The sequence below is a fragment of the Vanellus vanellus genome (assembly GCF_965231255.1).
Source record: "Vanellus vanellus genome assembly, chromosome: 20".
In the NCBI taxonomy this organism is placed as follows: domain Eukaryota; kingdom Metazoa; phylum Chordata; class Aves; order Charadriiformes; family Charadriidae; genus Vanellus; species Vanellus vanellus.
In genome coordinates, this window is record NC_138925.1 from 5,759,758 (window position 1) to 5,772,753 (window position 12,996).

The following is a 12,996-nucleotide window of genomic DNA, read 5'->3' on the forward strand; positions in this document are numbered from 1 at the left end:
GAGAGAGCTGCGTTTGAGCTGCGTGGGCAGGGACGGCGTGGAGTTGTGCGTGGCGGAGGATGCTTGGCCATGTAACTGCGAGCAAAGCAGCAGCAAAATGTCTGTCCCCCGACCCAGTACGTACGTATGGGTTTTGAGAATATCAAGGATGGAGAAAGGCAGTCCCAGGTCTTACCTGCAAACCTGATTTTTGCCAGTTTGGAAATGAATTCGCTGTAGTAGGTATTCTCGAAGTGCCCGTCCTAAACACAGCATAGAAACTTGAAGAAAAGGTTAGTGACCTGCCTGTCCTTCTGTACTGCTAATCAGCTTGGGGCACTAATTGATGAAATGGGACGCAAAGACAACAACTGCTATCACAGATCTCTCGACAGGCTGGACAATCCTAGGCATTATACCGTATGTACACATAGATATCAGGTAGAAGAGTGAACTATAAGGATCCTTTTCCACCACCTCTAAATCCACACAACGTCAAGTGTTCCCACTTGCAAATCAGAGCGATGCCTTGAGGCACAGCAGGGAAAAGCCAGCTGCTAGAGCTGATAATCCATCTGTACTTCTTACAGGGTAGATTTTTCTGGGGCTCCCAAGTTGTATTGGCTGGTATCGCGTGAAGCCCAGATGGCATATGGGAAGAACAGTCCGGCTACAGCACAGCTTCCTCAAACTGGTGGCAGACATCATCCCTTAGGATAGTTGTGCAAACCCCATACAGGCTGCTGGTGTCTGGACTGCGATTATGGTATAAGCAGCGATCGCAGACTGGCCCCGCTCAGCTGCCTGGGTGTCAAACCTACCGCGTACAGGAAGGCAAGCACAGCCAGTCCGTTTGGTTTGTCTTTGGCTTCTTCAAAGCTTGAGTAGTCAGCTGAGTTGTAGTGGACGATGTGCAGCTGTCAGAAGAGAGCAGGGTCATTTAGCAAGAAGTGATAAATGGCTTCCTCGGTGCCTTACAGGACCCACTGCAGGCTGAAGGGAGCGTCACCATCCCAATTCCTGCTGCCTGTGCCTCACGGCACAGCCAAACAGACCTTTAGTTTGGTAGGTTTGTGACAAATGTGGAGGAACGACTCCATCTTTGAAGGATATTAGTGCTATTGCGATGGCTTTTCTTAGTCTTCTGTGCCAGCACCACCAGGCTCAGCCCTTGCGTTGCACCAACCACCTGCACTTACAGGAGCCCCGTTTCTCGCCCTTGCCTCTGCATTGCTTCCTGCATGCAGGCTTTGTGGGCTGCAGCTTCCCGTCTCCCAGTTGCCAGACTTGCGACGAGCCCTCCCTTCCAGCCCGCTCCGTTCACAAGTACCTCTGCGAAGTATCTCATCCCGTCTATGGTGTGTTCGGAGCCGCTGGTCTCCAGGTCCAGGCCACCCCAGTGCAGGTGCATCTGTACAGCTGTGTAGAGGCCTGGGAGCCCTCTGGAGATGCGCATGGTGGGTGGCAAATCAATCTGAACTGAAAAAGAAACAACGGATGGGAGACAGCAATGGGTGCAGCCCTGCGCATTCCTGTAGTTGCCCTTCTAGCGCCGAGTGCTCTCTGCCAAGAACACCCTCTCCGAACTAAGCCGGCACAGTGGCGGGCAGGGAACCAACTCCAGTGTGCAAGGAGAACCGCTGAAGCTTAAAGCCAGGTGCGGTTAAAATCTTTCCTGACCTCAGGCTCCTGTACCACAAAGCCACGGGCTGTGTCCGCAGACTTTGTTTCCATCTGAGCCGCTCTGGGTTTTCCCCTTAGGCACTATTAAAAGTGCTTGAAATGCTCATCTCTCGCCGAGTACGTCACATCTTGCAGGGCTGTGCACAGATTTGTTAACTGCTTTTTTTTTTCCAAAGAAGAGAAGGGGGTAGAAATCAACAAAGCGACTGGCCTCATCCAACCTGTTGTCATAATTTCACAGAATCATAGAATGGTGAATCACAGAATCATAGAATTTCCAGTATTCTGGACTCTGTGTCTTCTAGGAACGGGCATACTGGGTCAGAGCCCTGTAAATTTGTGTTAATGCTTGAAGGATTTGTAGAGGCAAATCTCTTTGCTTCTCCTTGCCGAGGAGTACTCACAAAGTGACTATGAAACACTTGTCTTCCCGCTAATGTACTGCCACAAATCATATATTATGTTAATAAATATGCCAAACCTAGGAGTGAAAATGGAGACTTGCTTCATCCTAATGAGAGCCCAGAGCATGGTATTAGAAATAGCACCTATCCTTGCAAAATGTAGCACAGTATATATGATTCATTAGTCATTTTGTGAGAGGTTTCTTTTGTTTTTTTTTTAAACTGTTGACACACAGACAAGATGAAAACGTCTTTCCTGGTAATATCCCAAAGAGTCTGGAGTGGGGGGGGGAAAAGCATCTACCTTACTTCTTATGGAAGATCTCTGCTGACTGCTTTCCATAATTAAGGTTATTTACCTCAAGTAGCTCACTATGGTTGCTACTTTCCGCAAAACACAGCCAGAGAATTGTGTTCTGAGCTTATGGGAAGCTTAAGCCTCCTGTAAGATATATTATGCGAATACTTTGCTGAAAGCACGAGGGTAGGTAACAGCCCTGTTCACACCAGTGACAGGTAGAAGCAAAGCGTGTGTGGAGAGCGTGACTGCTCAGAGCTGGAAGTGCCGTACTCCTGCTGTGCTCTGGGGATCCGCTGGGACTGCGCAGCGCGAACCGGAGCGCGGCTGCGCCTTCCTCCAGCGTTTCTGCCCTGCGATTCGGACCCTTGTCCGTTCCTGCCTTACACATCGCAGCACACGCAGCCAGCCTCTCTCTCTTCCCAATGCTGGCCTCTGCAGCGGATGAGTTAATGAAGAAGTTAATGAAGGCCACACTTGAGGTGCCAGTCCTTTAAAAAAAAAAAAATAAAAATCTGCTACCGGAGGAAGTTACACACACCCTTCATCGATGACTTTTTAATCTTCCAGAGCTGTGTGTGTCCTCCCTACCTACTACAAGACCAATCCTGGTTAAAAAAAAAAAAAAAAAAAAAAAAGTAAAAAAAAAAAACAACCACCTCCAAATGCCAAATACAAATGTTTCATTAACCTAAGGTTATCTGTGAGAGTGTGTCTGCACGGATACGGTAGATAGGTGCAGACTCCTTATGCAGACACTCTGCACTGGTGCAAATAGGCTTTATCAGGTGGGATTTAGCCTGGTAATTGTACACCTAGAGAGGAAGCGTAGCTGTTTTCTTAGGCGAGGCAGTTGGTCTTCTGTCCCTGAGAGCCTGTAAGGAGAGTCCCGATGATAAACCCATCTCCTGTCCCTTTCAGATCTGCTGAATGTTTTCTGATGTGGCCCAGTGGAATATTTTCCTTGGGAGATACTTCTGTTTTGTCCCATCTCGCTGACGCCTGTAAGAAAGCCTAGTCTGACTTCACAGGGCTGTGAATAAGGACAGTCGTTTTTCCTTTGTGCTTTACCAAAATGCCCTGCATCAGAAAATCGTTGTTTTGATGTTAACAAAAAAGAATAGGAAAATACACATGTGCAGTCAGAGATCTGAAAGCTAAACCTGCAGGAATTAATTTGTAGGCGGTCGGGGTAGCAATGCTGACATGGGAGCTTCTAACCGAATGTTGAGCTTCTGTGGGCCACAAACAGGAGTACTTATTCATTTTGATTTTTTTAGAAATACAATCACGAATCACAACAGTCTTTCTCTGAAGGCCGCGTGTCTCTCATCACTTCATTTCCTTGCTCTCACTGTACTTCTCTCTGTTACAGAGCAGAAGAAAGAACTGTTGTGTGAGATTACAGAGCTACCAGCTTTATGTTCCAAGAGCCCTCCCAAAAATACTCATTCCCTCCCCACTGCAGCTACTAGAAAATTCTCTCGTTGCTCATGTGTAGTCCAAAAGCATTATCCCAACAGTACCAGCTGATCAATTATTTAGACAATGAATTACAGACTGCAGGAGGGGAATCCAGGACCTCCTAAATCATGAGCCTTGCCCTGAGACTGTGTGGCCAAAGGCAAGGCTCTTAACCCTCCCTGTGCTTCAGCACAGGGGCAAAAGATGCATTTTGTGAGCGCAGAGAGGAGTCAGCATGCACCACGTACTGTTGGCTACTATAGTCCTGCAGTCTTCTAGTTAGCTGACAGAAAGGGTCAATCTATAACGCTGTAGCTGCCTTTTAGCCCTTTTTGATGTCTAACAGAGAAAATACCTTGCAGAACCATAACTGCCTTTTATTTCTCTGGTTTACGTATGTGTTTCTGGAGAGCTTTCCTGTGCGATTGGGCAGAACAGCAAAACTAGGAGAGCAGAAAGAAGTGAGACGGCAAAGCAAAGTAAGGTGAATTTTTTTTTAAAAAAAAAAAAGGGTATTGTCTGTGAATAGCATTTCAATCAGCTAAAACGAATAATCTGTTCCTGCGCTGTCATGAGCTTGACATCCTCCCAGGACATCTGCTCAGCCAGGGAAGAAAAAAAAACCCGCCTACCCCTATGGCAAAGCTGGCTTATTCCACCGCATTTCAACCTAGTGTCACTTGCTGGCCAAAAAAGGCTTGTGATAATGTTCTGGCTATGGCAGGGTGCTGAGATGGACACACAGGAGCTGGTCCCGTATCCTGCATGTGCTGAGAGATTACATACATGAACTCATAACATGTCCTTTATACCCCAAATGCAATGGGGTAAGTGCGCGCTACGCTGCCCAGGTGAAACCTCCAGAGGGGACACCACAGCGCTACTTTACAGCTTAAAAGCAGAAAGCTGTCGGGTTCAAGTATTTCTCCCATCAGCTGTCCCAGCGGAAGGTATGTCTTTCTCCTGTTGAACGCTGCAGAACTCAGCCCGGTGTGATGCACGGAAAGTGCAGGGTGCGGTGTGGATGAAAGCGGTGCGGATGAAAGGGTTGGGCTTTCAGGACAGACCGACTATAAAAGGCATCTGCATTTCAAAAATGTAAGGCCTTTTCTCGGCAGCTGCTGACCTGTTCCCTGCATGGGATGCTGCAGCATCGCCCATTGTCATGGAAACGGGGCATGGGAGGCCCCTGGATGCCGCCTGTGCAGTCATCCGAGCGTGTACCAAGCCACGGCTCAGGGGGCAAAACGGGGCTGGAGGGGACAGGCAGCTCTTGCTTCCTTGTGCCTTAGAGCTTCTCCTTCTGCCACAAAGGTGACGGACAGCTGGAGCTGCTGCAGGACCAGTAAACTCCTTGAGCTGTGTCCTTTGCCAGCAATGAGTTCTTAACCAGCTCCTCGTTTTAGGTGGGTGATGCGAAGGACCCCCCCAGTCTTACCGGAGTGACCGTTGTTGGTCATTGTGAAATCCCCTCGCAAAGGCCCATCGTAACCACTCAGCTCCAGCTGCAGTAACTGGGGGTTGTACCTCACTTTTTTCCTCTGGATGTCAATCGGAGATTGGCGCTTGCCCGCACAGTCTGCAAAGTGCTCTCCCCAGTGCTCCTCATCCAGCTCTCCTTCTGTGGGGAGGAGAAGCAAACCAGGAGACATGGTGAGAACTGCTGTTAGCTCCGGAGTCGGAAAACTCTCCTCGTTTGCCAGCAGGGCATGCCGATCTAGTTATTATAACACCAGGAGCTGCGGCAATGAAAGGTTTCTCTGCCTTCCCTAGAGTGAAAATACACATCATTCGGTCTGCAAGACAACTGTGCTGCAAAATAAGAAACCTGCATTGCAGTCATAGCTTACTGATGGCTGGAGACTGAACCTCCACCCAAAGAGAAGCAGTGCTTATACAGAAATGGGGATTTAAGTGGGGCTCTCAGCTGCCAAAGGTGTGAAATCAGGTTCTCAACCAATGGGAGAGTGAGCAGGACCAGGGCAGCAGGCGGGAAGTCTCTGCTTAGGATCGGGAACTGGCAGCAGGTTTGCTATTTTTAACTCGGGAGAGAGCTAACAAAAGAAGAATAGGAGTGAAATGGTCTAAATAAATGGAAGCTTTTGTATGTTTGCTGGGATAGGACGGCTCTGGTCTGGCTTTGATGTCCGGGGTGTGTTTTTTATTAACAGAACCTCCTTTCCTGAGCACGGTGCTACGCCTCTTCCGGGCACCCCCTTTTTACACTCAACAAATAATGACAAAGCGATTCATTGCTCTTGTGAGACAGATCCCGGTGCGGAATAGGACCTGGGCGTCCCATTTTCATGATTCCGTTGATTGCTCTGAGCTCTTGATGCCCCTTCACCTCCCCATTAGCCTAATTAGCCCCCAAAGGTTATGGTAAGCGTTAACGCCAGCTCCTTGTCCGGCTCAGCGTCACCCGCTCAGGCACAAACCTGCGACACGGGACTAAGAACTGAAGGCCATAGCTTCACCTGCACCATCGCCTCTGCCAGTATTTCATGCTAAAATCCTCCTGCGGTCACCTATAGAGGGAGCAAATGCATAGGGGACCCGGTTTGCTGCCTGCTTTTCCCAGTGGCTCTGAGCCTCTTTGCCCTAATTGGAATCTTTCCTGCAGAGGTCTGGGGGCTGCTGAAACTCTTCACAACTGCTTGGACACTTCAAGGCTATTTGCCCTCTCTGTAGTTCTATATTTAGGACTTTAAGCATGAGTAGAAATTTGGATTCTGTCTCTGTCGTGGCAGTGACTGACAGTCAGTCACGGAAACCTTTTCTTCTTCACCCTAAAACTGCAATATATCGATCCATGTCGGAGTCGTGTCTCTCTGAGACAAACAGAGCCGGAGCTGAGGAATAATCATCATGTGATTGTTGAACTCGGTGACTTCAAATCCCACAGAGATGGTTTGGAAGGAGAGGTGATTGTTTTAAAAAGAAGATAGTTCAAAGCTACTTCACCGTTTTCCTAATTTGCAAATTATTATAATTATAGCCACGCCTGGAGATTTGTTGCTATTTGCCAATTCTTTTTTTTTTATGTCATTTAAGTAATGTCAGTTTGTAGGTATTTGTTTCCTGACATCGGTTAATGATGGGGGGCTTAGGAGATGCAGACAGCCTGGCCAAAAGAAAATCCAGAGAAAACTTCTGCAAACAGCGTAGTGTCCTAATTGCAATATTGCATCTCTTCTTCAACAATACCCTTTGTTTTAGCTTGACTCCCAGCCCAGTGACGTTCATAAAAGGACTACCGTTTACTTCAATGAGCTCTGCAAACAACCCCCCGAAACAAATGAAAAATCAGATAAAATTTCACAAAATATATGAATACATAAATAAGCACTTCTTCGTGATCTGCGCTGCATGGGGTATGACAATAAAATAATGAGCAGGCAGTATTTAAAGCTTTTCCTTCCAGGATCATCCAAAGGGCAGCTTTTATTCTAACACATTGAAAAGATTTTCCCCATTGTTTGAACCTCGTTGGTCTGCCAACTCTGACAATGTGTCCTAACCACACAAAGGAGTAAAAAGGGGTGACATTGAAGAGAATCACTTTCGAGACAGGCAGGCATCAATAAAGGGGAATAAATTAGCTGCTCTGTAGAGATCTTTCACTAATGGAAAGAGAGTCAAGCTGAGTGTCGCTTCTGCGGTGCAAAAAGGACGGGAGCGTCTTTAGCAAGCCGGCAGTCAGTAGCGATCCCAAAACAGCCTCGTTTTTCATTACCTTTGTATGTCCAGTGCAGTAGGTGAGGGCAGCCGAGGTGCAGCAGGAGCAGGCGGAACAGGGCAGCAGTGACCCACATGTCTCTCGCTGGATCTGCAGTCGGAACCAAGGCGGGGAGTGCATGTCTTTAAAAAGCCCCAGGAAGCGTAAATAGCAATTTACTCTGCACCCATCCCGCCCTCCTCCTCACCCATCCAAAACAATAACAGCAAACGATGCCCCTGAGAGATTTTATTTGGGCGGCCAGCTTTAAAGGCTAAAGGCGCTTTATTGATCCTCTGAACCAAGCTGTCCGTGCAGATGGAACAGGTTTCCCCCGTGGCCAAAGCTGATGGCCAAAGCCGACGGCCTCGGGGCCACGGTCTGACCCCAGATGCTACGCGCTCGCTGCCCACTATTGCTGCCCATTCGGTCCTGGTGAGCAGGTAGAAAAGCTTCGCTGCAAGTATGGGTAAAACTGCTCTTTGAGCAAAGATGCCCAACACAGCTCTCAAGCACTGTCCTGAGGTGGCCAACGGTTTCCTTCTTACACAGAGGAAGGCGCCAAGGCAGAAGGGACCGGTTTTCAAAAGTGCTGAGCATTCACAATCCTATTAGAAGTCAAAACTGTAGACGCTCGGCTCCTTTGAAAATCAGACTTCTGAGGCCAGATGTAAAAGTGCTCCACTCCTACAAGCCTAATATTTCAAAGCATTTTGCTTTCGGCACCTTCCCGACTCACTTTTGAATGTGAGACGTTCACAACCTTTGGAAAATTCAGAGCTCTGAAAAACTGTTTAGGCTGTTGAGAGATACAGGCATGATACGAGATGCTGAAACCCTGGTGGCTTTTTAAAAAACATAGAGGAATTAAAATGAAAACTAGCCGGTGTCAGATGACTAAATGCTCTTGTGGACTTCAGCACCTGCTCTGTATGTCTTCAGGCGCTTGATTTCCTTAAAAATGTGTCCCAGCCAAATAATTGTCCAGTAAAAAAAGTAATTTGGCAGACCAGGGAACAGGCCACGGATCTTCTGCCTGCCTTTGTGTGTCCTGTTACTAGGCAAATGCCATTCCCTTGGAAAAGCCTTCTCCTCCCCCCAAGGATGACACGCTACCGACAAACAGCCCTTTCCACCCTGCAGTGCCTCCCAACCCCTGACCCGTGGTTTAATAACAAAAGGGGAGCAGAAATCTCCCCAGGAATGGAATTCTCCCCTGGCACTGAGAAGAGCTACAGCTTCCACCAAATGCAGGGCAACTTTGCTGTTAATTTTAGGTGACAGGCAGCAATATTACACATTTGGCAAGAAGAAAGCTCACATCAGTGAAATCTCAGCACTTCTGTTCGCAGTGTCCCTGCCACTTGCAATAATGTTTGCAATTATTCTTTTCAGCAATAAGGTATGTAATGACAGCAATTCCATAGTAAGAGCCATAGGGGAGTTACAGATTTCACGTGAACTCAGGTTTCTAGGATTAGACTGTACTAAAGAACAGATGACCTTTTTTTTTATTCAAAATCTTATTCTTTGCAAGTGAATTATTAGCATTAAAAGGCCTTTCCTGGTTTGCCTTTTCATGCAGTGCATATTTAATCTTTGGGAACTGCTGCAATATGGAGTTGATTAACCAAATGTGTATTTTTGCCTCTCTCCCCTAAAGAAGTCATTTACTCTGACAGTTGCACTGAACTGTGTAAGGACTAAACTAATCAAACACGCCCTGCAATGCACTTCATAATCCTTGTGTATCCAGTTGGGTAAATAGGCTTTGAAATTAGCTGAGGGAGAAATTTTGGAGGTTTATACCTGTTCTCACTCCAGGATTCCACACAGCAGCACAGGAGGTTGTGAACAAGAGTCAAGAACGGGAGGTCACCTCTGCACCAGAGCATCCCTCCTGCCACCCTGCCCGCCTGTGTGCCAAGAGCGCTTAAATGGATGTCACTGAGGGACAAGCTGTTTCTCTTGCCCGTGCTTTATCGATCAGCTAGCCCAGTCTGCACAAAGGATTTGAAATAAAGCCCATTCGGGAATGAACTGGTGCCAGGAAACTGGAGATGACGGTAAATTAATTTTTAATGGAGCTTTTGCAACGTGCTAAACTTGTGACATTTCACTTGGCAGCAGCAGGAGCTGTGGGTGCTCAGCACACGCAAAACCCACGTCTCTGTTAGCTCAAGTTAGCTCCCCCCAAATTAGCGGCTACTCTGGAGGACACAGGAGTCTGGGGAGAGGATTTACTACGGGCACTAAGTATGGATTTGGTTTGGAGTTGTGACAGAAAAATAATTTTAATTAAACTCTTTAAATGTATTTTAATATTAAGCTTCTAACTCCAAACTGAATAATATGGAAGGAGTCCTTCTCCTGTATAAAGTATTGCTCACGTCAACAGTCACTTTTTGGTTCTCGGAGCTTGCAGCTTTGTTTAGCGTATATGGAGCTGAACCAGACTGGCTTAAGGTTTGTCTTTATCAGCCGTCTGCTTTGCTCCTCGGTATTGTTGCTAGAGAGGAGTATGGATGTAGTGCCTAGGGACCCCAGACATCACAGCAGGACTGCGCTTGAAGCAAACTGGAGTTTTACAGGCGAAGAAGATTGTGGGTCTAACAGGAATCGTCTCTGCGCCCAGATTTAGCCAGTGGGAAAATCTAATGTGGGATGTCTCAGCCACGAATATTCTTGGCAGGCAGCTTTCACACAGACGCAGATCTACAGGCTTCAGCCTCCCCCCTCCCGCCCCGACTACAGTAGGAAATAAGCCTTTAATCCCACATCATTGGCTTCCGTGCACTTCACTTTTATCTCTACAGTTTTCCCTGACTCTTTGCCATCTTTTAAATACGGCTTCTCCCAGGCTATTCCCTCTGTCCTCGCCGGCCTGAAGCTCAGCCCGGGTCTGACTTTCAGATCCGTTCTGAGTATCGGGAGCCACATTAAAACCGTGACATCGCATTGAAGTAGCTGGCGCAACACCGCCGTGCTCCTTTGACCCAGAACTTGAAAGGGTTAACTCCTTTCCCTGTGAATCAGCAGGGGTTTCATCAGGGGTTGCAGGAATAGCTGCATCGCTCCCAAGTCCAGCAAACGTTTGACCAGGAACAGGCTGTTTGATGTGGGACAAACAGATTGCCTTCAATCGGGCTATCTCGGTTTTCGCGAGTGAGTCTAAAAGCTCTTCAAATAGAGCTCTCCCCGCCGAGGCCGTGCTGGGCGAACAAAAGTGTTCAGAGCCTACACAAGTTTTACAAAAGACAAAAAGCAGCTAGTGCTGCTAAGCCCAAACCCACGAGTCAAGTGGGCAATAGCCGTGCAGAATGAAACGTGAGATCCTTTTATTCAACAGTTCCTGTAAGGTTTTTACATCTTCCTTCCAAAAATGGCCCTCGCTTCTTTGAAATTTTGCCCATGCTTCCCCCCCCCCCCATTTTTACCCCCTGGCTTTCAACTACCCACAGAGACCACAGAAGTCAGAGGTAGAAAAGCGTTGGAATTAATTTCTCCAGTTCACATAATCCCTTTAGGTCTCCTTCTTCTTATATAATATTTTGATGTGCTTTGCTAAATTCACCTTCTACCGACATAAATTCAGCTACGTTTGTTGATTCTGCTGAAGCTTTGTGATAGAAATGGGCTTTGAGGCAGTCCGAGATAGACACCCAGAGGTTTACACCAGCGTTCCTAAAAGCAGGATTTGCCCGTTTTAAAGCAGAGAGGTTTCCTCGGCGAATGCCATTTCACGGTCTAACGGATCTCAGCATTAGCTACCTGCAGTTCATTGTCAACCTAAATTTTCTTTTGCTCAGTTTCAGCCAATTACTCTTAGTTATAGCTGTAGCCTTTGGATTATCTTAAAACGCTTTTCCCTCTTTAATGTTCACATCATTTCTGGGGTGGGTATCACCTCACCGCACCACCAGCGCGAGCAGCCTTTCACTCGCCGTTTCCCCAAGGTGGTGAAAAGGACAATGGGATGCTATAAAAAGAGGAGAACATGGTGAAATAATCCCTCTTCATTTTCTTTTCCAGGAAATGTAATTAGAGTTCTTGTAACGTCTATATAGGTCCGCTCTACAGACTTTGCTGAAAGTGACTTCGTGTTCTGGGTCTTTATTTGAGACTTTGAAAAAAACCAAAACACAAAGGATTAGGAGGGGGGAGCTCAATCTTCCCTCTCCATTTAGAGTAATTTTAGAAAAAAAGAGCTTTTTTAGAAAAAAAAAGTTAGAAATTTTTCCATCATATGAGGGCTCTGTGCTGTGGACTGGATGGCGGTGGGATAAAGAAGGAATAATTCAGTGACAAGACAGCTTGGCAGCATGTGCAAATACCTGTCCACCTCCTCGGACACTGTGTTATGAATATTTTATACATATCTGCACCTCCTCCCATAAAAACATTCATTTTGCTTCTGATGTCCCCGTGTAACAGCATGCAGAGGAAGCACAGTTGCTGCTCAGTCTCTCTGAAAAGCAATATTAGCAGTGCGCAAACGCAGGAGAAGACCCCCCAAGCCCCTTAACAAACAAACGCTCTTCGCAGAACAAATGAGGGCTCTGGAACGGTGGTTTTTGCCCACTGCTGGGTAAGCACTTTTCCTTTCTTCTTTCAGCTGCATTGTGTGTTGAGCAGCTGTGACATCCAGTGGCCAAACACAATACGGTTGGGTTTGGTACGGAACTCTTCATACATGGTAACAATAACACAGCCCTTCCATTGCACTTTTCATCTTCAAATTGCTGTGTAAACAGTAATTCGTTAACCCCTACGCAGCTCAGTGGGACAGATGAATGTGGTGGCCCTACAAGTAGACACGAGAAAGGGAACCCACTCTCCGAGCCCTCCACAAGCACGGCAGTCAGCGCCGTAGGGAGGTGAAGAGCCTGCCCCAGGGCGAGAGAGAGGACCTTCACCCACCAGTGCTCAGAGATAGGGGATCAGAAAGGCGCAGCTCATTCAGCATCTGATGAAGAGGCCACACCTGAGGGAAGGGTTGTGCTCTTTTTCCCCAGAGCAAGAGAGCCCACGGTTAGGGACTGGGGAAAGCTATATGAGAGGACACAGCAGGACCAGAGCTGGTTTGGAAGAGATGCTTTGTCAGAGGCCTGGCCAGAGGAAAAGGCTTCTGCAGTGATTTTCTGAAGATGTCAGAGGGCTTTGTTGATAGATGTGGAAGGTAGGGAGCATAAACAGGGATTTGGATTAAGAAATACGGCGGGAGAATCAAAGAAATGTGACCGTAATGAGATTCCAGCGGTTAACTGGGATTCCTGTTGTGACAGGTAGATTGGAAGATACAGAAAACAAAGCAGTGGAAAAGAGGAGCTGGGTCTCGCCCGTGGAGCAAGGCATCCCACACTGATGCTAGCAAACATCTATTCCGCAAAGAAAGAAAGAAATGGACCGAGAGACGGGTTTTCACAGGCCCATGTAAATGGGGAGGAATA